This window comes from Oncorhynchus nerka, linkage group LG9b (assembly GCF_034236695.1).
Source record: "Oncorhynchus nerka isolate Pitt River linkage group LG9b, Oner_Uvic_2.0, whole genome shotgun sequence".
In the NCBI taxonomy this organism is placed as follows: Eukaryota; Metazoa; Chordata; class Actinopteri; order Salmoniformes; family Salmonidae; genus Oncorhynchus; species Oncorhynchus nerka.
The window spans coordinates 45,098,894-45,124,003 of record NC_088424.1 but is presented as its reverse complement, the minus strand read 5'-3'; the positions used below and the strand labels follow the sequence as shown (position 1 = coordinate 45,124,003).

Here is a 25,110-nt window from a genome sequence, read left to right as displayed (position 1 = left end):
ACACACGTCAGAAGGACTGGAGAGCAGAGCATGCTGGGAGCTAAGGCGATGGTCGCCCAATTGCAGCCCTATGCGGAAGCATAGCTGTCATTAGGGCCCCACGTCGCCAAATAAAAAGGGGTACATACACACCACACACACACACACACACACACACACACACACACACACACACACACACACCACACACACACACAAAAATCCTATCCATCTGCCATAGCAGCAGGGTAGGGTAAGGGCCAGCGAAGCACTTTCCTGCCATTCGCTGTCATGCTTCCGCCCGCCCGGCTAGTGCTTACTAACACTACACACACACACACACACACACACACACACACACACACACACACACAGGAGCTGTGTATAAACAGCTCGGCCTGCCACACTGGTACCGTCACAGAAAGCAGAAAAGCACCCAGACCATATTCCCTTTCTTTTTCTCTTTCGTTCTTTTTATCCAGTGAGAAAGCAAGCTGGCCCGGCCGTTGCCATCTGACAACCTGTCAACCTTGTCCTTCAGATGATGCCCGGGTGAATACCGGACCTGACACATAAATGTTTCCGCACCTTGAAAGCAAAGCGTACTGCACTTTGCCACTGTCCTCTCGCCTGTTCTTGTGTAACACGAGTTTGTTCCCAGGCCGGTAATGGCTTGGGAAGAGAGCCCCTGGAGGGAGAATGGATAAAAGAGGGCGAGGGAGAGGGAGGGGGTGCAGCAAGACAAGAGAGAGCGAGAGGGGAGCAGCGAGAGAGAAGAGAAGGAGGGGGGCAGCGAGAGAAGAGGAGGAGGGGGGCAGTGAGAGAAGAGGAGGAGGGGGGCAGTGAGAGAAGAGGAGGAGGGGGGCAGTGAGAGAAGAGGAGGAGGGGGGGCAGCGAGAGAAGAGGAGGAGGGGGGCAGTGAGAGAAGAGGAGGAGGGGGGCAGTGAGAGAAGAGGAGGAGGGGGGCAGTGAGAGAAGAGGAGGAGGGGGGGCAGTGAGAGAAGAGGAGGAGGGGGCAGCGAGAGAAGAGGAGGAGGGGGCAGTGAGAGAAGACGAGGAGGGGGGCAGCGAGAGAAGAGAAGGAGGGGGCAGCGAGAGAAGAGAAGGAGGGGGCAGCAGAGAAGAGAAGGAGGAGGGGGGCAGCAAGAGAAGAGAAGGGGGGCAGCAAGAGAAGAGGAGGAGGGGGCAGCGAGAGAAGAGAAGGAGGGGGGCAGCAAAGAGAAGAGAAGGAGGGGGCAGCAAGAGAAGAGGAGGGGGGCAGCAAGAGAAGAGGAGGGGGCAGCAAGAGAAGAGAAGGGGGGCAGCAAGAGAGAAGAGAAGGAGGGGGGCAGCAAGAGAAGAGAAGGGGGGCAGCGAGAGAAGAGAAGGGGGGCAGCAAGAGAAGAGGAGGGGGGCAGCGAGAGAAGAGAAGGGGGGGGCAGCAAGAGAAGAGAAGGGGGGCAGCGAGAGAAGAGAAGGAGGGGGCAGCAAGAGAAGAGAAGGGGGCAGCAAGAGAAGAGAAGGAGGGGGCAGCAAGAGAGAGAGAGAAGGAGGGGGGCAGTGAGAGAAGAGAAGGAGGGGGGCAGCAAGAGAAGAGAAGGAGGGGGCAGCAAGAGAAGAGAAGGAGGGGGCAGCAAGAGAAGAGAAGGAGGGGGGGCAGCAAGAGAAGAGAAGGAGGGGGCAGCAAGAGAAGAGAAGGAGGGGGCAGCAAGAGAAGAGAAGGGGGGCAGCAGAGAAGAGAAGGAGGGGGCAGAGAGAGAAGAGAAGGAGGGGGGCAGCAAGAGAAGAGAAGGAGGGGGGCAGCAAGAGAAGAGAAGGAGGGGGCAGCAAGAGAAGAGAGGAGGGGGGGCAGCAAGAGAAGAGGAGGAGGGGGGCAGCGAGAGAAGAGAAGGAGGGGGCAGCAAGAGAAGAGAAGGAGGGGGCAGCAAGAGAAGAGAAGGAGGGGGCAGCAAGAGAAGAGAAGGAGGGGGGCAGCAAGAGAAGAGAAGGGGGGGGCAGCAAGAGAAGAGAAAGAGGGGGCAGCAAGAGAAGAGAAGGAGGGGGGCAGTGAGAGAAGAGAAAGAGGGGGTCAGCGAGAGAAGAGAAGGAGGGGGGGCAGCAAGAGAAGAGAAAGAGGGGGTCAGCGAGAGAAGGGAGAGCGGGGGGGCAGCGAGGGAAGTGAAAGAGGGGGGAGCGAGGGAGAGAGAGGGAGAGAAAACTGGGTTAATGTCTGTTCCACTCCCTGGGCCCTGGGTGAAAACAGGGTTAATGTCTATTCCACTCCCTGGGCCCTGGGTGAAAACAGGGTTAATGTCTGTTCCCTGGGCCCTGAAAACAGGGTTAATGCCCTGGGTGAAAACAGGGTTAATGTCTATTCCACTCCCTGGGCCCTGGGTGAAAACAGGGTTAATGTCTGTTCCACTCCCTGGGCCCTGGGTGAAAACAGGGTTAATGTCTGTTCCACTCCCTGGGCCCTGGGTGAAAACAGGGTTAATGTCTGTTCCACTCCCTGGGCCCTGGGTGAAAACAGGGTTAATGTCTGTTCCACTCCCTGGGCCCTGGGTGAAAACAGGGTTAATGTCTGTTCCTGAGTTAATTAAGCAAGTACATTATACTCAGGGTCATGTCTAAAAATGCCCAGTTGTCCATTATTTTATCTACCAGGGCTTGAAGAGATCTCAGTGACTTTAAAGAGAGGTCTTAATGAGGCATAGAGTGTTTAAAGAGCGTGTTGTAGTGTGGTAATGTTGTGTGGTCATGTTGTGTGGTCACTTGTTTGTAAATAGCACAACGGGAGCAGGTGAGTCTCTGTTGTGTAGTGACAGAGGTCGTGTTTTATATTGAAAGTAGACAGTGTTTTTCCCCTGCTTCAATAGAGTGATCAGGAATGTGCAACTATAATTTTCATGCATTTCATTAGGCAAAAATAGCCTAATTTTCATGCATTAGTTGTCCTTTCTGTTCACGGAACATCTGCTCCTCCCCATCTTGTTTGAGCAGAGCCTGTTGCCCTAGCTACTCCAGACTCCACACAGACACAGGGTGTTGACATGCTGCTCCAGAGCCAGAGCTGTTCTTCCTTCAGACTCCAGACTCCACACAGACACAGGGTGTTGACATGCTGCTCCAGAGCCAGAGCTGTTCTTCCTTCAGACTCCAGACTCCACACAGACACAGGGTGTTGACATGCTGCTCCAGGGCCAGTACTGTTCTTCCTTCAGACTCCAGACTCCACACAGACACAGACACAGCGTGTTGACATGCTGCCCCAGAGCCAGAGCTGTTTTTCCTTCAGACTCCAGGCTCAACACAGACACACCGTGTTGACATGCTGCTCCAGAGCCAGAGCTGTTCTTCCTTCAGACTCCAGACTCAACACAGACACACCGTGTTGACATGCTGCTCCAGAGCCAGAGCTGTTCTTCCTTCAGACATGCATAGATCAAACATTTGTTTATGTGCACAATGTCTTTCGTTCACATTTGCTTGTAAATGTCTAAACTCACCAAAAATAACATTCGGTAGCTCCTATATATGTATAACTTAATGAGCTGGATTGCCTGTCTTTGCAATTTGTTTATTTTCATTTGCGCTTATTAGCATATTTAGCTAGCAGCCTCCATGGAAATTCGCTATTACTTGTGCTAATTTTGTTAATCTGTAACAGATGCCCAATGGGCTTTTTTTGAGTTTTTTGGTGCCCCCTTGTGTACGAAGCCAGCAATACCGTAAATACCAGGATGAGAGAAGGATGACGTGAACATCTGAATACTCCCAATCCTACCAGGGACCATAGTGCTCTGGTTAAAAACAGTGCGCTATGTAGGGAATAGGGTGTCATTGGGGACAGAACTATAGTTTAATAGCCTGATGAAAGAGTTGGTCTGAGTGTCTGTCAACCCTCTGGCTCCTTGTTTACTGCAAACCTCATGTCTGATCTATACAGAACACTAATATACTCTTCTGTAGTTTCTCAAAACAGTGCTGGCTCTTTCCCTCTTTCACACTCCATTGATCTCTTGCTATCTCTCCCTTTTTTTTCAGTAGAAGAGAAATGTGTTTGAAAATGACATTTTAAAAAGTCTTCCTTGATAACAATGCCCTTTATCTGACCTTCAGGTAGCATCCTGCTCTGTGTGTGTTGATGGCACTGAACACTAGGCGCGTCTGTCTGTCTGTCTGTCTGTCTGTCTGTCTGTCTGTCTGTCTGTCTGTCTGTCTGTCTGTCTGTGTGTCTGTCTGTCTGTCTGTCTGTCTGTCTGTCTGTCTGTCTGTGTCTGTCTGTGTGTTTGCTGACAGGGCAGAAACACGGGGCCATGGCAGTGAGTCTTAAAATGTTCTTGTTCGTTCCTTGTAATACACCAGGGGTTAGAGTGGGGGTTGCGGGTTTAGAGTGGGGGTTGCGGATGTAAACAGACACCCCCCAAAACGACCAGGGTCTCTGAATGGATGTGTGGGTACCCAGATTCAGATGTTTCTCCCCCCCCCTCCCCCTCCTCATCAGTTGCCCATCCCTGGTCTAGATGCTCTATAATACACAATAATTATATATGATTACATTATACCCCGCCTGTGTAACTATGAGGTAAATATAACATTTTAGTCCTACTTAAAAGGGGCAATCTGCAGTAACAAACCAAACATAATCCATGACAGTATCCCTGGCAAATACAGATTGCCCTTTTAATACATTGTTGGATTTTTGGGACCAATCTCTCTATCAGGGAGTAGCAAACCCGGGCCCAAATCGAGGCCTAGATGTTTCTGACCTGTCTATATTTGGGGGGCGTCTGTCCTCTGTTGTGCCAAAACGAAAACCAGACCTGGTCAATTAACCTTGACTTCAACCATCCATCCGCTGTCATCGTTGACTTAAAAAGGGCGATTCCGCCACTTTTCAACCTCATATTCATTGTCTCCAGCACCATACCAATGTCTACATATGTGAAAACAACACGTTTCTATGATCCGTGGTTAAAAAGATGAAAAGTCCTAAAAAAAAAGGGAAAAAAAGAATGCTTCTTTGTGACATCACAGGGTAGGATTAACAGCCAGAGGGAGGGGTATGTTCTCACCCCCCCAAATCTCACTGTGTTGGAAAATCGTTGGTTTAAAAAATAAGTTTGAACTTTTCATGATGTCATCGGGTAGAGAGGTTCATGTAAATGAGGTTGAAAAGTGGTGGATTTTCACTTTAAAATTTTAACTCAATGGGCGCTAACATGATCTTTAAAAAGGAAAATGCTCGACAAGGGAAGAAAAGGTTTAAAAATAGGCCCCCCCTCCCCCTTACATGCGTCCCAAACGGTGCCCTATTCCCTATATAGTGCCACTAGTGGCCAAGGGGCTTTGGTCTAAAGTAGTGCACTATTATAGGGAGTAGGCTGGACCGTTTCGGGCTGTTTGTTTCCACGTCTGTTTCCACTTTCCTCCCAATCCAGAGATGCCCTGTAAAACATCAGTGTAAATGGTTTATAATGACACCAGTGGACTCTGAAACAGGAGACCTGCTTTCAATCAGCAGTCAGATTACTGGTGTATTAGGCCCAGGACGTAAAGACAGGGAGCTACGTCACCTCTTTCAATCAGCAGTCAGATTACTGGTGTATTAGGCCCAGGACGTAAAGACAGGGAGCTACGTCACCTCTTTCAATCAGCAGTCAAATTACTGGTGTATTAGGCCCAGGACGTAAAGACAGGGAGCTACGTCACCTCTTTCAATCAGCAGTCAGATTACTGGTGTATTAGGCCCAGGACGTAAAGACAGGGAGCTACGTTACCTCTTGCCTACAGAGCAACGTTGCTGACAGCATGGACCAGGACACGACTATAAACCTAGCTACTGTAGTCAGCATGGAACAGGACTATAAACCTAGCTACTGTAGTCAGCATGGAACAGGACAGGACTATAAACCTAGCTACTGTAGTCAGCATGGAACAGCACTATAAACCTAGCTACTGTAGTCAGCATGGAACAGCACTATAAACCTAGCTACTGTAGTCAGCATGGACCAGGACTATAAACCTAGCTACTGTAGTCAGCATGGAACAGGACTATAAACCTAGCTACTGTAGTCAGCATGGAACAGGACTATAAACCTAGCTACTGTAGTCAGCATGGAACAGGACTATAAACCTAGCTACTGTAGTCAGCATGGAACAGCACTATAAACCTAGCTACTGTAGTCAGCATGGAACAGGACTATAAACCTAGCTACTGTAGTCAGCATGGAACAGCACTATAAACCTAGCTACTGTAGTCAGCATGGAACAGGACTATAAACCTAGCTACTGTAGTCAGCATGGAACAGCACTATAAACCTAGCTACTGTAGTCAGCATGGAACAGGACTATAAACCTAGCTACTGTAGTCAGCATGGAACAGCAGGACTATAAACCTAGCTACTGTAGTCAGCATGGAACAGGACTATAAACCTAGCTACTGTAGTCAGCATGGAACAGGACAGGACTATAAACCTAGCTACTGTAGTCAGCATGGAACAGGACTATAAACCTAGCTACTGTAGTCAGCATGGAACAGGACTATAAACCTAGCTACTGTAGTCAGCATGGAACAGCACTATAAACCTAGCTACTGTAGTCAGCATGGAACAGGACTGTGTGATAAAAAACCTAGCTACTAGTCAGCATGGAACAGCACTATAAACCTAAGCTACTGTAGTCAGGATGGAACAGGACTATAAGGTTTAGCTACTGTAGTCAGCATGGAACAGCACTATAAACCTAGCTACTGTAGTCAGCTTGGAACAGGACTATAAACCTAGCTACTGTAGTCAGCATGGAACAGGACTGTAAACCTAGCTACTGTAGTCAGCATGGAACAGGACAGGACTATAAACCTAGCTACTGTAGTCAGCTTGGAACAGGACTATAAACCTAGCTACTGTAGTCAGCATGGAACAGCACTATAAACCTAGCTACTGTAGTCAGCATGGAACAGGACTATAAACCTAGCTACTGTAGTCATAAGATGGAACAGGACTATAAACCTAGCTACTGTAGTCAGCATGGAACAGCACTATAAACCTAGCTACTGTAGTCAGCATGGAACAGGACTATAAACCCAGCTACTGTAGTCAGCATGGAACAGCACTATAAACCAGCTACTGTAGTCAGCATGGAACAGGACTATAAACCCAGCTACTGTAGTCAGCATGGAACAGCACTATAAACCTAGCTACTGTAGTCAGCTTGGAACAGGACTATAAATTAGCTATTTTGTCAGTTATTTGGAACAACAGTGATTTAAACCTAGCTACTGTAGTCAGCATGGAACAGGACTATAAACCTAGCTACTGTAGTCAGCATGGAACACTATAAACCTAGCTACTGTGGTCAGCATGGAACAGGACTATAAACCAGCTACTGTCCAGCATGGAACAGACAGGACTATAGGGGACTATAAACCTAGCTACTGTAGTCAGCATGGAACAGCACTATAAACCTAGCTACTGTAGTCAGCATGGAACAGGACTATAAACCTAGCTACTGTAGTCAGCATGGAACAGCACTATAAACCTAGCTACTGTAGTCAGCATGGAACAGGACTATAAACCTAGCTACTGTAGTCAGCATGGAACAGCACTATAAACCTAGCTACTGTAGTCAGCTTGGAACAGGACTATAAACCTAGCTACTGTAGTCAGCATGGAACAGGACAGGACTATAAACCTAGCTACTGTAGTCAGCATGGAACAGGACTATAAACCTAGCTACTGTAGTCAGCATGGAACAGGACTATAAACCTAGCTACTGTAGTCAGCATGGAACAGCACTATAAACCTAGCTACTGTAGTCAGCATGGAACAGGACTATAAACCTAGCTACTGTAGTCAGCATGGAACAGCACTATAAACCTAGCTACTGTAGTCAGCATGGAACAGGACTATAAACCTAGCTACTGTAGTCAGCATGGAACAGCACTATAAACCTAGCTACTGTAGTCAGCTTGGAACAGGACTATAAACCTAGCTACTGTAGTCAGCATGGAACAGGACAGGACTATAAACCTAGCTACTGTAGTCAGCATGGAACAGGACAGGACTATAAACCTAGCTACTGTAGTCAGCATGGAACAGGACTATAAACCTAGCTACTGTAGTCAGCATGGAACAAGACTATAAACCTAGCTACTGTAGTCAGCATGGAACAGGACTGTGTGATAAAAAAAGTAGCTCCTATCATAGAATAAGGTATTAAAAGTAATTGAATAGGATGTCTGACGTAGGTTTGGGTCTACTGTTCAAGTTGTGATGCAGGACTGCCTGTGCAGGAGGGACAGCTTAACCATCCTGCTGAAAAGAAGCACTTACAAAAACATTTAGCAACATGTCTTTATTCTAATGCGTCTCATTGTGAGATCCAAACAGACGAAAAATAGATTCAAGGACAAACCTTGACCAGAAGCATCTCCTCAGCCAAAACCAACAGAGACAGAAATTCCTTTATTTCAAATCCAATACTGCAACTAAATAAGATGTTGAACTGTTAACTTGCAGAACCAACTTTCTGAATTTGGACATTTTGATACATTTCCTCTTATCCAGTCTACTTATCCAGTCTACTTATCCAGCCTACTTATCCAGTCTACTTATCCAGTCTACTTATCCAGTCTACTTGCAAGTAAATAAATATAATTAGCTATTTTGATGTTATTTTTAAACTCTAGTCTGATTACTGCAAAATTAATTGCTTCATTGTGGACATTCAAGCTTTCTGAATTTGAATCTGAAGGTCTAACCCATAAGATTTAGGATGCCTGGAAGGTTTACCCCCCCCCCCCCCCCTCTCTCCCCGGGACTTACCAGATCCAGCTCAGACCGGATCTTCTGGTTCTTACGGTCTGTTAGTTGGTTCCTCAGTGCCAACACCATGCAGCCAGTCAGCCGTCTCTGAGAGAGAGTGTGTGTGTGTGTGTGTGTGTGTGTGTGTGTGTGTGTGTGTGTGTGTGTGTGTCTGTGTGTGTGTGTGTGTGTGTGTGTGTGTGTCGTCTCTTAATCCCTTGTACTATAAACTCTAGACGCCCCATCACACACGCGCGTGCGAACACCATCCCACTGCCATAGTCCTGCCCTGTCCTACACACCCACCACACACACACAGTCCTGCCCACACACACACACCACACCACACCATCTGTCCTAACCCACACAAACACACTCCACCACCGCAGACCAACACACTGCAGGCACAACCTCTCATTAGGCACAGCAGGGCTGAAATTACCCTGAAATTACAATGGAAACCATGAGTTTTTCCCATAGACAGGTTAGCGTCACGAAAACGATGCACATCCTTCATGAGTCTCTCTCTTCCTCATATAGAAACCAGTCTTCTTCATATACAAACCATGAGAAAGCAGGAGTCAGCTAGGAGAGGGTTTGCTGAATGCCGGGTGGTTTTTCAGCAGCCGTGTGTGTGTGTGTGTGTGTGTGTGTGTGTGTGTGTGTGTGTGTGTGTGTGTGTGTGTGTGTGTGTGTGTTGTTTTGTGGCTCTTTAACAGCGCCAATCAGCCTGCCTGCCTGCCTGCCTACATTGTGCCAGGGAGGAAGCAGAGGCTTATACTCTGGCTTTGTGGTCACAGGCCCCTGCCCTGCCTAGTCCTGCCCTATCTAGTACTGCCTAGTCCTGCCTAGCCCTGCCCTGCCTAGTCCTGCCCTGTCCTGCCCTACCTAGTACTGCCTAGTCCTGCCCTGCCTAGTCCTGCCCTGCCTAGTCCTGCCCTGCCCTAACCCTGCCTAGACCTGCCCTGCCTAGTCCTGCCCTGCCCTATCTAGTACTGCCTAGTCCTGCCTAGTCCTGCCCTGTCCTGCCCTATCTAGTACTGCCTAGTCCTGCCTAGCCCTGCCCTGCCTAGTACTGCCTAGTCCTGCCCTGCCTAGTCCTGCCCTGCCTAGTCCTGCCCTATCTAGTACTGCCCAGTCCTGCCCTATCTAGTACTGCCTAGTCCTGCCTAGCCCTGCCCTGCCTAGTCCTGCCCTGTCCTGCCCTACCTAGTACTGCCTAGTCCTGCCCTGTCCTGCCCTGCCTAGTCCTGCCCTATCTAGTACTGCCTAGTCCTGCCCTATCTAGTACTGCCTAGTCCTGCCTAGCCCTGCCCTGCCTAGTCCTGCCCTGTCCTGCCCTACCTAGTACTGCCTAGTCCTGCCATGCCTAGTCCTGCCCTGCCTAGTCCTGCCTAGTCCTAACCCTGCCTAGACCTGCCCTGCCTAGTCCTGCCCTGCATAGTCCTGCCCTGCCCAGTCCTGCCTAGTCCTGCCCTGCCTAGTCCTGCCCTGCCTAGTCCTGCCCTGCCTAGTCCTGCCCTGCCTAGTCCTGCCCTGCCTAGACCTGCCTTAACCCTCGCGAAATACACCAAACCCTCACCAACACATCAAACTCCTCTTCATACATACGACCTACTAGGTTCTGGTACTGCACCTCCCCCTCTCAGACAAGACATCACTCACCAACACAGCAGCACAGTCACTTAAATGATTGACAGGCCTTGTTCCACCCCTAGAGCCAGTCGATGACACCACAGGTGTTTTATTGACGATGGAACGTTCCCTCTCTCTACCCACTCGTTCAGCGTTCCCTCTCTCTCTCTACCCACTCGTTCAGCGTTCCCTCTCTCTCTCTACCCACTCGTTCAGCGTTCCCTCTCTCTCTACCCACTCGTTCAACGTTCCCTCTCTCTCTACCCACTCGTTCAGCGTTCCCTCTCTCTCTACCCACTCGTTCAGCGTTCCCTCTCTCTCTACACACTCGTTCAACGTTCCCTCTCTCTCTACACACTCGTTCAGCATTCCCTCTCTCTCTACACACTCGTTCAACGTTCCCTCTCTCTCTACCTACTCGTTCAGCATTCCCTCTCTCTCTACCCACTCGTTCAACGTTCCCTCTCTCTCTACCTACTCGTTCAGCATTCCTTCTCTCTCTACCCACTCGTTCAGCGTTCCCTCTCTCTACCTACTCGTTCAACGTTCCCTCTCTCTACCTACTCGTTCAGCGTTCCCTCTCTCTACCCACTCGTTCAGCGTTCCCTCTCTCTCTACCTACTCGTTCAGCGTTCCCTCTCTCTCTACACACTCGTTCAACGTTCCCTCTCTCTCTACCCACTCGTTCAGCGTTCCCTCTCTCTCTACCTACTCGTTCAGCGTTCCCTCTCTCTCTACCCACTCGTTCAGCGTTCCCTCTCTCTCTACCTACTTGTTCAGTATTCCCTCTCTACCCACTCGTTCAACGTTCCCTCTCTCTCTACCCACTCGTTCAGCGTTCCCTCTCTCTCTACCAACTCGTTCAGCGTTCCCTCTCTCTCTACCTACTCGTTCAACGTTCCCTCTCTCTCTACCCACTCGTTCAACGTTCCCTCTCTCTACCCACTCGTTCAGCGTTCCCTCTCTCTACCCACTCGTTCAGCGTTCCCTCTCTCTACCCACTCGTTCAACGTTCCCTCTCTCTCTACCCACTCCTTCAGCGTTCCCTCTCTCTCTACCCACTCGTTCAACGTTCCCTCTCTCTACCTACTCGTTCAACGTTCCCTCTCTCTCTACCCACTCGTTCAACATTCCCTCTCTCTACCCACTCCTTCAGCGTTCCCTCTCTCTCTACCCACTGGTTCAACGTTCCCTCTCTCTACCCACTCGTTCAGCGTTCCTCCTCTGTATCCTTTCATTCCACTGTGACTAGTGACAGTAGCTGCTTGTTTTTTCTCTCCCAGGGAGACACTGACTGTAAACAATGACAAATACTTATTTATTTTTTTACATATGTTCTACCCTGTAGTGAGAGAATAGTTTAAAATGGGTCACTGGGAGAGAAAGAAAATGGACATTCACATTTTTAAATGTTAGTCATTTAGCAGACGCTCTTATCCGGAGCCCCTTATATATATTGTTGTCATACACCACACACAAAACAGCTATAAGCTACTTTGTTCTCTCTCAGTCAGAGAGAACTTAGCTGTGCTGCTAGCTAGACAGTACACACACACAGAACGAGGCTATGCAGCAAGATGTGCCCCTTAATTCAATTGCACTAAACTTCTGATGCAATTCCAAGAAACCAACCAAGCCAGGCCTGCCCTCTCATTACCTTTTTGCTCTCTACTGGGTCACTGCCTAGTAGGGCGGTCCCTGACTAAAAACAATCTTAGTCGACCGAGAGTCGTCTGTTCTTTCTACCAATCTACATTTTTTATTTTTTTTACGTGTATTTTTTTCGTCCTGTTTGAATAAAATCAACTATATGTAGGCTACTGAGCTTGTCTGATGCTTTAAGCACTGCCAATAGAAATTAAGACACAAATTACCAAAGAGGGATCCAGAGATCAATATAGCCTAACCAGAAGAAATAAACCTGTTCCCCAGCAGACCCTCATTCTCCCACTGCTGCTGGCCTTCACAGATTCTACCATTATGCTCCTGAAATTACTGGGTAATAAGCTACACCAGCGGTCAGCAACCTTTTCCATTTGGCGTGCCAAGGTATCCTACCATTTCTACTGATCCGCGTGCCAAGGTATCCTACCATTTCTACTGATCCGCGTGCCAAGGTATCCTACCATTTCTACTGATCCGCGTGCCAAGGTATCCTACCATTTCTACTGATCCGCGTGCCAAGGTATCCTACCATTACTGATCCGCGTGCCAAGGTATCCTACCCATTTCCTACCATTACTGATCCGCGTGCCAAGGTATCCTACCATTTCTACTGATCCGCGTGCCAAGGTATCCTACCATTTCTACTGATCCGCGTGCCAAGGTATCCTACCATTTCTACTGATCCGCGTGCCAAGGTATCCTACCATTACTGATCCGCATGCCAAGGTATCCTACCATTTCTACTGATCCGCGTGCCAAGGTATCCTACCATTTCTACTGATCCGCGTGCCAAGGTATCCTACCATTTCTACTGATCCGCGTGCCAAGGTATCCTATCATTTCTACTGATCCGCGTGCCAAGGTATCCTATCATTTCTACTGATCCGCGTGCCAAGGTATCCTACCATTTCTACTGATCCGCGTGCCAAGTTATCATTTTTATATACACACACTTTCATGGAACAGTTTCATTTCATTTATAATAAATCTAAATGAAAATGATACAAATCTAAAAGTAACTTATATTGCCAACATGTACATTTTTTTTATTTAAATAGACTACATAAAGCCCACAAATAAAAACATTGCAGTCCTCGGGTAGAAAATATCCGGATAAAAAATAAATATCCTACTAATCACATTGGCTATGCATGGCATGTTTGCAAAGAACTTGAAACATTGTATCAACTATTAACTTGGTCTGGCCCAGAAGCTTCTAATAGAAAACTTGCAACATTGTATCAAATATTTCGGTGCCCTCAAAGTTTCCTGCACCTGGGAAGGACACAGCTGTAGACTATTTGAGCAAGGAATAAGAAGTAATCAGGTAAGCCTATTTTATGACGCTTCCACCAGATCTGACATTACATTTTTTCCCCTTTTCATGCCGAGTGGTTATCGAAAGGGAGGGAGCTGGAAATATTTTTCAAATATGCTACGTTGAAGAACTATTGTCATTGGGATGTAAAAACAGACTTTGTTTTCTTGCTGTTTAAGGCAACAACAACAAAAAAACATTTTTAAGAAGCTCCACAGTGATAGTTTCAGGTCCCCGAATGGGCACATTTATAGGCCTACATTTGCACGCAGACCAAGTAGCCTAGGCCTATTTTATATGTGTAATCAGGTGCGTGTCCTTATTGAAGATTGACAGGAGCGCTCCAAAAGGAATGAAATAAACCAAAAAAACGTTCTCACAAGTGTAGCCTAGATTGTTCGCTCTGTAAACAACATGTCCACTCCAACAATGACAACACTAAGACTGTAATAATAATAATATATTCAACACATTAACATAAATTACCATAATCAAACAAACATTGTAGATGATAAATTATGGGAATTAACGGTCAAATCAAATCAACGGTAAATGTACTACTAGTGATACTGGTGTGTCATCGCCGCGGCCTCCGCAATGGACCAGTCCACTCAGACCGGCAATGGACCAGTCCACTCAGACCGGCAATGGACCAGTCCACTCAGACCGGCAATGGACCAGTCCACTCAGACCGGCAATGGACCAGTCCACTCAGACAGGTGACCTCGTGTGCCATACTTTCTTTTTTTAAATAATTATATATCTGCCACTGCTCGACTTTTTAGATAAAGTCTCAGATGACCAACAGCCTATCAACCAAACAATGTACCAGTGGACTAAATGGTGTCAACCCTTCTACCCATCGCTAAAAGCCATACTCTGTGACATACCTTGCTATAAGGAAAGGAATTAGAGTTCGTCTTCATAGTGTCAGTCAGGAAGACCACCCTCATATGTCTCGTATGTGAGGTCCCTTCTTAAAATAACTCATACGTCTCCACTGGAGGAAGAGGTGTGTGTGTGTGTGTGTGTGTGTGTGTGTGTGTGTGTGTTGCTTACATTTTGCACCAAGGGCTTAGCCAGCAGAACTAAGCAGTATGAACAGTGAACACCCACAGACAAAATACTCATTGGTTTAATATTTATATTCATAGATGTTTCTTTTATTTAACCTTTATTTAACTAAGCAAGTCAGTTTAAGAACAAATTCTTATTTACAATGACGGCCTACCAAAAGGCCTCCTGTGGGGACGGGGGCTGGGATTACATATTTTATAAATAAAGGACAAAACATGCATCCCGACAAGAGAGACAACGCAACACTACATAAAGAGAGACCTAAAGACAACAACATAGCAAGGCAGCAACACATGACAACACAACATGGTAGCAGCACAAAACATGCATCCCGACAAGAGAGACAACGCAACACTACATAAAGAGAGACCTAAAGACAACAACATAGCAAGGCAGCAACACATGACAACACAGCATGGTAGCAACACAACATGACAACAACGTGGTAGCAACACAACATGGTAGCAGCACAAAACATGGTACAAATATTATTGGTCACAGACAACAGCACAAAGAGCAAGAAGGTAGAGACAACAATACATCACACAAAGCAGCCACAACTGTCAGTAAGAGTGTCCACGATTGAGTCTTTGAATGAAGGGATGGAGATAAAAACTGTCCAGTTTGAGTGTTTGTTGCAGCTCGTTCCAGTCACTAGCTGCAGCGAACTGAAAAGAGGAGCGACCCAGGGATGTGTGTGTTTTGGGGACCTTTAACATAATGTGACTGGCAGAACGGGTGTTGTATGTGGAGGATGAGGGCTGCAGTAGATATCTCAGATAAGGGGGAGTGAGGCCTAAGAGGGTTTTATAAATAAGCATCAACCAGGTGGTCTTGCGACGGGTATACAGAGATGACCAGTTTACATAAGAGTATAGAGTGCAGTGATGTGTCCAAAAGGAGCAATGGTGGCAAATCTGATGGCCGAATGGTAAAGAACATCTAGCCGCTCGCGAGCACCCTTACCTGCCGATAACTTTTAAAAGCTTGCTAACAGCCAGAGCTGTGTAGTAGGTTTTCACGGGTCCACCCGAACCCGAATACCCGAGACCCAACAGGGCCCTATGTAACTACAGATGATAGACCCGAGTGGACCCGACCACGGCTCTGCATAGCCTATAACATATATATTTTACGCTAATAAGGTACTTGTATTGACTTACAGAAGACATAGCCAACATACAATATAAAGACCTATTCATTAACCAGAAGAGCAACTTGGCTCATAAACATGATTTTTTTGTCACTCGGGTCCAATCGAAACGGGAACCGGGTTCCCCATTTTATTTTTTTTATTTTATTTTTTATGATCGGGTCTGTTCCGGTCGTGGTCCAAGAAGTCTACTGTGGAGGGTGGCATTTACAGTATCAGAAGGTTTATCCCCCTCCACTCTCAGATCAGTATAACACTTCATTACATAATTATTACAATGTTGTCTGTCTACAGTACTTGCAGCAAATGCATAGATGTCGAAGTGGTTCAACGTTGTTTCTGCACTGGCTGTAAAGACCTTGTCAAATACACTGAACAAAAATATTTTAAAAAGCAACATGCAACTTATTTCAAATATTTTACTGAGTTACAGTTCATATAAGGAAATCAGTCAATTGAAATAAATGAATTAGGCCCTAATCTATGGATTTCACATGACTGGGCAGTGGTGCAGCCCTGGGCCCACCTACTGGGGAGCCAGGCCCAGCCAATCAGAAATAGTTTTCCCCCACAAAAGGTCTTTATTACAGACAGAAATACTCCTTAGTGCCCCCACCCTCCCCCCACCCACTCAGAGGATCCCACAGGCAATGTTCCCTCTAAACTGCAGGCATGCCCAGCCGCGCACCTCCTCCAGGAATGCCGCACAGAGGCTGAACTTCACTGAGTTCGCCCCATTAGTTTGTACTATATAGATCCGTTTTTTTCTGTGATCGAATCAGCAATATATTAGCTTATTTTCAATGCAACAAAAAAACAAAAATAAGTCTAACTTTGCAAGATTGAGTCTGTGATTTCATTGTAGGCAGAGGCAGAACCCCGAGCGTAACGGAGTAGAATTCTATAGGCTTGGGTAGCCCACGAGCGGTCTTTTTTTAATCACTTGCGAGTGAAAACGTTTTTCAGATCAGAGCGCAGAGTCTGTGCACATTTGATGATATTCTTTGCTAGTTAGCGAGTTATTAGCCCAGTTATAGATAAAGTATACGTCAGCAACGGGGAGCTACTGCTTCCTACAAGACCACAAAACATATAGGCTACATTTCCAGCTGTCGTTGAAAAGCCACTCAGGTAAAAAGGTTACGTCGTAATTAAAGGGACAGTGTTGTATTTTGAGAAAAGGTTTGAAAATGCATATAAACCAATAGAGGGGTAGTCTACATTGTCGAATTATCTGTATGGTAATAATAATGCATCATACAACACAATAAAATGTACAGTCACCTATTTGGCCCATGGTGTTACAGACCAAGTTTTTTTTTTTATCATCAATTAATGTCAAGTCCTTCATAATGTAAAGAAAAGGTCTCATGCAATGTAGGCCTGCACTGAACACCACATATAGGCTACTGTAGGCTATATCATTGAAATCAAAAAGCTATTTCCACGTGAAAATGTTATGAGATTTGCTCCATTGGTTTTGTTGGTAGGCCTACATTATGCTCCAATAGCCACAATAGCCTATTGGCTACAGTTTAAAACTGTAAGGGCACAGCTTCAGTGTTCACTGTAAAATATTTCTCATAACGTTCCAAGTTTCCACTCACAAAACCTAAAAACAACATTGGAGGCAGTTTACGGTAGAGAAATAAACATTATAAGCTCTGGTGGACATTCCTGCAGTCAGTGTGTCAACTGCACATTTTTTTTTTTTAAGTGTAATTTTATTGTCCCCAACACAAAGTGCACCTGTGTAATGATCATATGCCATTTAATCAGCTACTTGATATGCCACACCTGTCAACTGGATGGATTCTCTTGGAAAATGAGAAATGCTCACGAACAGGGATATAAACAAATTTGTGTACAACATGTGAGTGAAATAAGCTTTTTGTAACATTGAGGATTTTTTTTCAGCTCACTTTATATGTTGCGTTTATATTTTTCTTCAGTGTAAATCTATCACCTCTGCCTGCTCTCAGATGGTCAAGAAGCGAGTCATTATCAGTTTTATCATAGAAAATCTGTCGATGAGCAAATCCATGACAGGTTGGTTGAAAAGTCGCCAATACACATCGGTTGAACGAATTGTGAGGAGGGAAAAAAAGTGCATCTTAGTCTTGGACATAAATTGTATAAACTAAATTAGTAGCCTCCCTTTCTAACACAGCAACGGCATTGGTTGTATCTGCCGACTCACACTGCATGCAGGTGGAATTCTCGTTTATTCTCCCGAAATAATCTACTAGTCCTATAATCACCGAGGGGAGAGGCGGTGAGTAGTCTGAATCAGGCAACAACAAAAATGTTCATGAATAGTCTTTAGGTACACCGCTTCGGGAAGCAGTTTCAAAACAGTAGCCATGGAGATATTATTAACAATTCAAAGTAATTCACTGTTACAGCATCCCAATGTAAACTACAGAGATAATCAACAAGAAATTCGATTATGCCAACATGCGAAAATAATTTGACCAACAATAATTTGTACAGAATAGCTCCCGCCCATCCTTTTGCAGTATTCTGCATGACAATATTATATTACGGGGTATAACATATATATTATATATATGACTGCAGATCTACAGGAAGTTGAGAACACTGTTCATATACAACATTGTATAGTATTTGCACTGTAGCGACACATTTCAGTTATACATTCATTTCAAACTCGCACAGCAAGCTAAACCTTTGAGGAACGAACAGCAGCAGCACGCTGCCGGAGCCAATATTCCTGCAACCGCAACTCAAGCAGCAAACCCGTTCAAATCTACACCTCCAAGCACGAATGCATGCAGAATGTGCACAACCGTGCAATTCGTTAAAGACAACTAGCTAACTAAGATAGAAAGCTAACTATCCTAGCTTTTGTTTATTTTAAGTTTAAAAACCATTGCCTTTTCACAAATGCATCACAATATAATAGTATACCTAGCTGAGTTTACTCAACTTCATATTACAGGGATCTAGCTAAAACTAGAGCTAGAATATAGTTACCAAGCTAGTTATGGATGAAACCAGCAGCTAGACAGTGCCAGTGCACAGACTGCATGCGTGGCTAACTGGCTGGTTAGCGGTCTGTCTGGCAGACTGATTAACTAGCTAATTTAGCTAACCCGATTTGATTAGCTAGCTAACGTTAAGAGATTAAACAACCAGCTAAATTATCAATTGGTCACATGAAACTGCCATTTTCTACATTGGCAAATGTATTCCCTTCACAAATATGTAATTTATTCAATGCCATTCCAACTTATACTCAAAATGTTTCATCCAAGACTGCAATAAGAATTGCGATGCAACCTTCTAAGGGGGAGGGGGGGAAAGAGAAAAAAACAAATAAATAGAACCGTGTAGATAACGTTACTCACTGTTTCTCTGCTCGCACCGAAACAACTTCGTTCGGTCACCCCCTTCCGCAGCTGGTAAGGTAAAAATCCACTTTTCAAAACGTCGAGAAGCCAACCGACCTTCCAAGTAAATCAGAATTACAACGGAGCTAAGGAGTCCTCTTCTTTAGCTACTAAGAGTGCACCACGCGGTAGAATAATCCTGGGTTAACAAAAATGTCTTTAATATGATTCCTTGAATAAGGAGCAAATCTCTTCTAAAGATTTAAGAATCCTCCTTCCTCTTGAAGAAGCAGTTCTGGCTAACTACTTGCATGTTCATAGTCTCTCCACCGTGGTACACTCCGTCGGTAAAGGAGTTATTTCTTCTTTCGTCCCCCTTCAGTCACGCTTCTGCCTCTCGGCTCGTTCACAGGTTGGAAACGAGGGTTTTCGGCAGCGCTCGGATTTGCTCGGCTCCCTACGGAAACATTAGATAAGGTATTTTGGTCGATCACACACGTTGCTCTGATATTGAATTTCCAAGAGATATTATATGATGGTGATTTTTATAATAAAAAAATAATCATAACTATTGTTATTTCTTACATTATTAGGCCAGAACGTTTTTTTGTGTGTTACACAAGCATTTCGCTACCCCTGCAATAACATCTGCTAAATATGTGTATGTGACCAATAAAAATTGATTTGTATTATTGTCACAATAACACAATTACTATACAAAAATGTCTGCAAGTCGCTTTGGGGGGAAAAAAAAGTTTATGCTAAATGGCATATTAGACATTGTTATTACAATAATTGTAAGTAGGTTATAATATTTTCATAGTTAAACAGATGGATGAGAACACACCATTGGGAGATGTCTCTCCTGCCCATTGGGAGAGAGGAGCTGGATGGATGCCCATGAGAAGCAGAAGGCCAGGTACCAGCACAGACAGGGCTCTACCCATGAGAAGCAGAAGACCAGGTACCAGCACAGACAGGGCTCTACCCATGAGAAGCAGAAGACCAGGTACCAGCACAGACAGGGCTCTACCCATGAGAAGCAGAAGACCAGGTACCAGCACAGACAGGGCTCTCTGAGAACCCAGGTACCAGCACAGACATGAGAAGCAGAAGAACAGGTACCAGCACCAGGGCTCTACCCATGAGAAGCAGAAGAACAGGTACCAGCACAGACAGGGCTCTACCCATGAGAAGCAGAAGACCAGGTACCAGCACAGACAGGGCTCTACCCATGAGAAGCAGAAGACCAGGTACCAGCACAGACAGGGCTCTACCTGTACAGAGCACATGCCCCTTTGCCCTTCCAGTCTCAAAAGTGCCGTTTTAGGTGATGGTATATATTTTTTTGCATATAATTTTTTGTCATTGTTGTTTTGTCGCTGCCCCCCATTCTATCCGTTGGTTGAGCCTGCTGATCTGCCCTGTACATAGCCCGGTTGAGCCTGCTGATCTGCCCTGTACATAGCCCGGTTGAGCCTGCTGATCTGCCCTGTACATAGCCCGGTTGAGCCTGCTGATCTGCCCTGTACATAGCCCGGTTGAGCCTGCTGATCTGCCCTGTACATAGCCCGGTTGAGCCTGCTGATCTGCCCTGTACATAGCCCGGTTGAGCCTGCTGATCTGCCCTGTACATAGCCCGGTTGAGCCTGCTGATCTGCCCTGTACATAGCCCGGTTGAGCCTGCTGATCTGCCCTGTACATAGCCCGGTTGAGCCTGCTGATCTGCCCTGTACATAGCCCGGTTGCGCCTTTATCCCAGTCTGTCCTGTATGGAGATTGCGTATGTCCGGTATCCAAACATGCATGGCTTAAGGGATGCCCCTCACCGGTCGAGTTCAATAGCAGGAACCAGGTTACAGCGATTTACAAAGATTTACCGCCCAAACCCATTCCCTTTTCCCAGGATAAATAACTACGGGAAACGGAAAAATGATAATAAATGATTTCTATGAACTGTATGATGTGAAATAGAACTGTTAAATGATATGCGATGTCTGAAACTGGCTTCTCTACGGCCTTTTCTCTGCAAGATCAATCATCAACGCTAAAGGTTGGGAAAGACACCGCATCTCAGGATGGAGCGCATGTATCATCTCATCATGGTCTCTTTTTTTTCTTGTGACAGGTAGGCCTATATTTGCTGCAGCATAGCCTATGCTACAGTAATATAACAACTGAATGCGTTTCTAATTTACACATCTCAGTCTAGCATTCGGGCGTCAACTTATTTTTTAAAATTTAAATTACAGCTGCACTCGAATATCGTTGCTTTAAGTCAGTACACACAAGAACAGTCTCTCTCTCCATCAATTCCATTAAAATGTCATCCATAAGATAATCCTGTTCAATATACAGTGCATTTGGAAAGTATTCAGACCCCTTGACCTTTTCCACATTTTGTTACATTACAGCCTTGTTCTAAAATGGATTAAATCGTTTTTTTCCTCATCAATCTACACACTCATCACAATACCCCATAATGACATCACAATACCCCATAATGACATCACAATACCCCATAATGACAAAGCAAAAACAGTTTTTTTAGAAACGTTGCACTTTTATAAAAATATCACATTTACATAGGTATTCAGACCCTTTACTCAGTACTTTGTTGAAGCTCCTTTGGCAGCAATTACAGCCTTGAGTCTTCTTGGGTATTACAAGTTTGGCACACCTGTATTTGGAGAGTTTCTCCCATTCTTCTCTGCAGATCCTCTCAAGCTCTGTTAGGTTGGATGGGGAGCTTCGCTTTCTGTACTTGCCCCGTTCATCTTTCCCTCGATCCTGACTAGTCTCCCAGTCCCTGTCGCTGAATAACATCCCCACAGCATGATGTTGTCACCAACATGCTTCACCGTAGTGATGATGCCAGGTTTCCTCCAGATGTGACTCTTGGCAATCTTGTTTCTCATGATCTGAAAGTCCTTTAGGTGCCTTTTGGTAAACTCCAAGCGTCTGTCATGTACCTTTTACTGAGGAGTGGCTTCCATCTGGCCACTTTACCATAAATGCCTGATTGGTGTAGTGCTGCAGAGATGGTTGTCCTTCTGGAAGGTTCTCCCATCTCCACAGAGGAACTCTGGAGCTCTGTCAGAGTGACCATCAGGTTCTTGATCATCTCAGTGACGATCACTGATCATTTCCCTGATTGCTCAGATTGGCCGGGCGGCCAGCTCCAGGAGGAGTCTTGGTGGTTCTAAACTTTTTCCATTTAAGAATGATGGAGACCTTCAATTCTGCAGACATTTTTTGGTACCCTTCCCCAGATCTGTGCTTAGACACAATCTTGTCTTGGAGCTTTACGGACAATTCCTTCGACCTAATGGCTTGGTATTTGCTCTGACATGCACTGTCAACTACGGGACCTTATATAGACAGTTGTGTGCCTTTCCAAATCTTGTCCAAACAATTGAATTTACCACAGGTGGACTCCAATCAAGTTGTAGAAATATCTCACGGATGATGGGCTCCTGAATGGCACAGCGGTCTTAGGCACTGCATCTCAGTGCTAGAGGCATCACTACATACTCTGGTTTGATTCCAGGCTGTATCACAACCGGCTGTAATGGGGAGTCCAATAGGGCGGTGCACAATTGGCCCAGCGCTGTCCGGGTTAGGGTTTGGCCGGAGTAGGCCGTCATTGTAAATAAGAATTTGTTCTTAACTGACTTGCCTGGTTGAATAATGGTTCAACAAAATAAATGATTAATGGAAACAAAAACCTATTTGCACTTTGTCATTATGGGGTATTGTGTGGCCTTTTTTTTTTGCCTTTACCTCCCTTTTCTCACCTCATTTGCTCACATCGTATATAGACTTGTTTATACTGTATTATTGACTGTATGTTTGTTTTACTCCATGTGTAACTCTGTGTCGTTGTATGTGTCGTACTGCTTTGCTTTATCTTGGCCAGGTCGCAATTGTAAATGAGAACTTGTTCTCAACTAGCCTACCTGGTTAAATAAAGGTGAAATAAAAAAAATGTTTAAAAAAGATGAGGATTTTTTTAAATTTATTTTTTTATCCATTTTAGAATACGGCTGTAACAAACTGTGTAAAGAGTCAAGGGGCTTGAATACCCCTCCTAAACCTACTCTGTGCCCCCCCTCATCCCCATTCTGATACCCTCTTCCCCTTTATCACCCTGTACAAATCTGTATTATATCATTAAAATCCAGACAGAAAATATTTACACAAGAAGCAATCTAATATCACACAGTCAAACTCTCAGTCGTTTAGTCTGCGATTATCACTGTCCTACCCTACCTCTTTCAGGAAATACATTCTATGCAGTATTAGAATTATGTTTAGCAAATGAATGACGAGTTATGCATAAACTTATAGCGTGTGTCTCTTGTGCAATATGCTCCTGCCACTCCAGTGGCGTTTGTTGACGTTTAATACGAGGGAGGACGATTTCTTTTTTCATCAGCTTGGCCTCATAAATTAAATCCCACAAATAAACTTTTAACCAGCCGCACCTGTTAATTGAAATGCATTCCAGGTGACTACCTCATGAAGCTGGTTGAGAGAATGCCAAAGAGTGTGTAAAGTTGTCATCAAGTCAAAGGGTGGCTACTTTGAAGAATCTATAATCTCAAATATACTTTGTTTTGTTAAACACTTTTTTTTGGTTACTACATGATTCCATATGTGTTATTTCGTAGTTTTGATGTCTTCACTATTATTCTACAATGTACAAAATAGTTTTAAAAATAATAAAGAAACGCTTGAATTAGTAGGTGTGTCCAAACTTTTGACTGGTTCTGTATATAAACTCGGCAAAAAAATGATCGTCCCTTTTTCAGGACCCTGTCTTTCACAGATCTTCATTGTAAAGGGTTTTAACACGGTTTCCCATGCTTGTTCAATGAACCATAAACAATTAATCAACATGCACCTGTGGAACGGTCGTTAACTTTTTATGACTGCAGGGGCATGTTTTGAGTAGCTTGGATGAAAAGGTGCCCATTGTAAACGGCCAGCTCCTCAGTCTCAGTTGCTAATATATGCATATTATTATTAGTATTGGATAGAAAACACTCTAACGTTTCCAAAACTGTCAAAATATTGTCTGTGAGTATAACAGAACTGATATTGCAGGCGAAACCCTGAGGAAAATCAAAACAGGAAGTGGCTTCTATTTTGAAAACTCCATGTTCCATAGCATCCCTTTGCTGGATTTAAAGGGATATGAACCAGATTCCTTTTCCTAACGCTTCCTCAAGGTGTCAACAGTCTTCAGACATAGTTTTAGGCTTTTATTTTGAAAAATGAGCCAGTCCGATAACATCGCGTCAAGTGGTCACATGAGTTTTGCTTGCGCAACAGAATTTGGACAGCCATTGTTTTCCCCTCTCCTACTGTGAAAGACATTTGCGGTTGATATATTATCGATTATATATTTTAAAAACAGCTTGAGGATTGATTATAAAAAACGTTTGACATGTTTCTGTGGACATTATGGAAACTATTTGGAATTTTCATCTGCGTTGTCATGACCGCTCTTTCCTGTGGATTTCTGAACATAACGTGACAAACAAACGGAGGTATTTTGGATATAAAAATCTACTTTATGGAACATACGGAACATTTGTTGTGTAACTGGGAGTCTCGTGAGTGAAAACATCCGAAGATCATCAAAGGTAAACGATTAATTTGATTGCGTTTTTGATTTTCGTGACCGAGCTACCTGATGCTAAGTGTACTTAATGTTTATCGTGCGATCGTTAAACTTACACAAACGCTTGGATTGCTTTCGCTGTAAAGCATAATTTCAAAATCTGACACGACAGGTGGATTAACAAAAGGCTAAGCTGTGTTTCCTATATTGCACTTGTGATTTCATGAATATAAATATTTGTAGTAATATTTATTGAATGTAGCGCTATGCTATTCAGCGGTTGTTGATGACACTTATCCCGATATCGGGATTGCAGCCATAACAAGTTTTAAGACACTAACAGTTTACAGACGGTAGGCAATTAAGGTCATAGTTATGAAAACTTAGGACACTAAAGAGGCCTTTCTACTGACTCTGAAAAACACCAAAAGAAAGATGCCCAGGGTCCCTGCTCATCTGCGTGAAGGTGCCTTAGGCCTGCTGCAAGGAGGCATGAGGACTGCAGATGTGGCCAGGGCAATAAATTGCAATGTCCGTAC

The 25,110-nt window shown here is 45.0% G+C and overlaps 1 protein-coding gene across 3 annotated transcripts in view; it reads right to left on the bottom strand.

The window, feature by feature from the left end:
- The window catches only part of LOC115124740 (receptor-type tyrosine-protein phosphatase F), a 460,456-nt gene extending 441,112 nt beyond the window's left edge, over positions 1-19,344 (bottom strand). The window contains exons 1-2 of one of the 3 annotated variants that reach the window (XM_065013771.1): positions 18,961-19,344; positions 568-667 (exon numbers count right to left, since the gene is read on the bottom strand). The gene's annotated coding sequence lies outside the window, so the exon portion shown is untranslated. The remainder of the gene's footprint in view (positions 1-567; positions 668-18,960) is intronic. The other 2 variants (XM_065013769.1, XM_065013773.1) reach the window with 2 other exon arrangements.
- Positions 19,345-25,110: the final 5,766 nt, after the last annotated feature.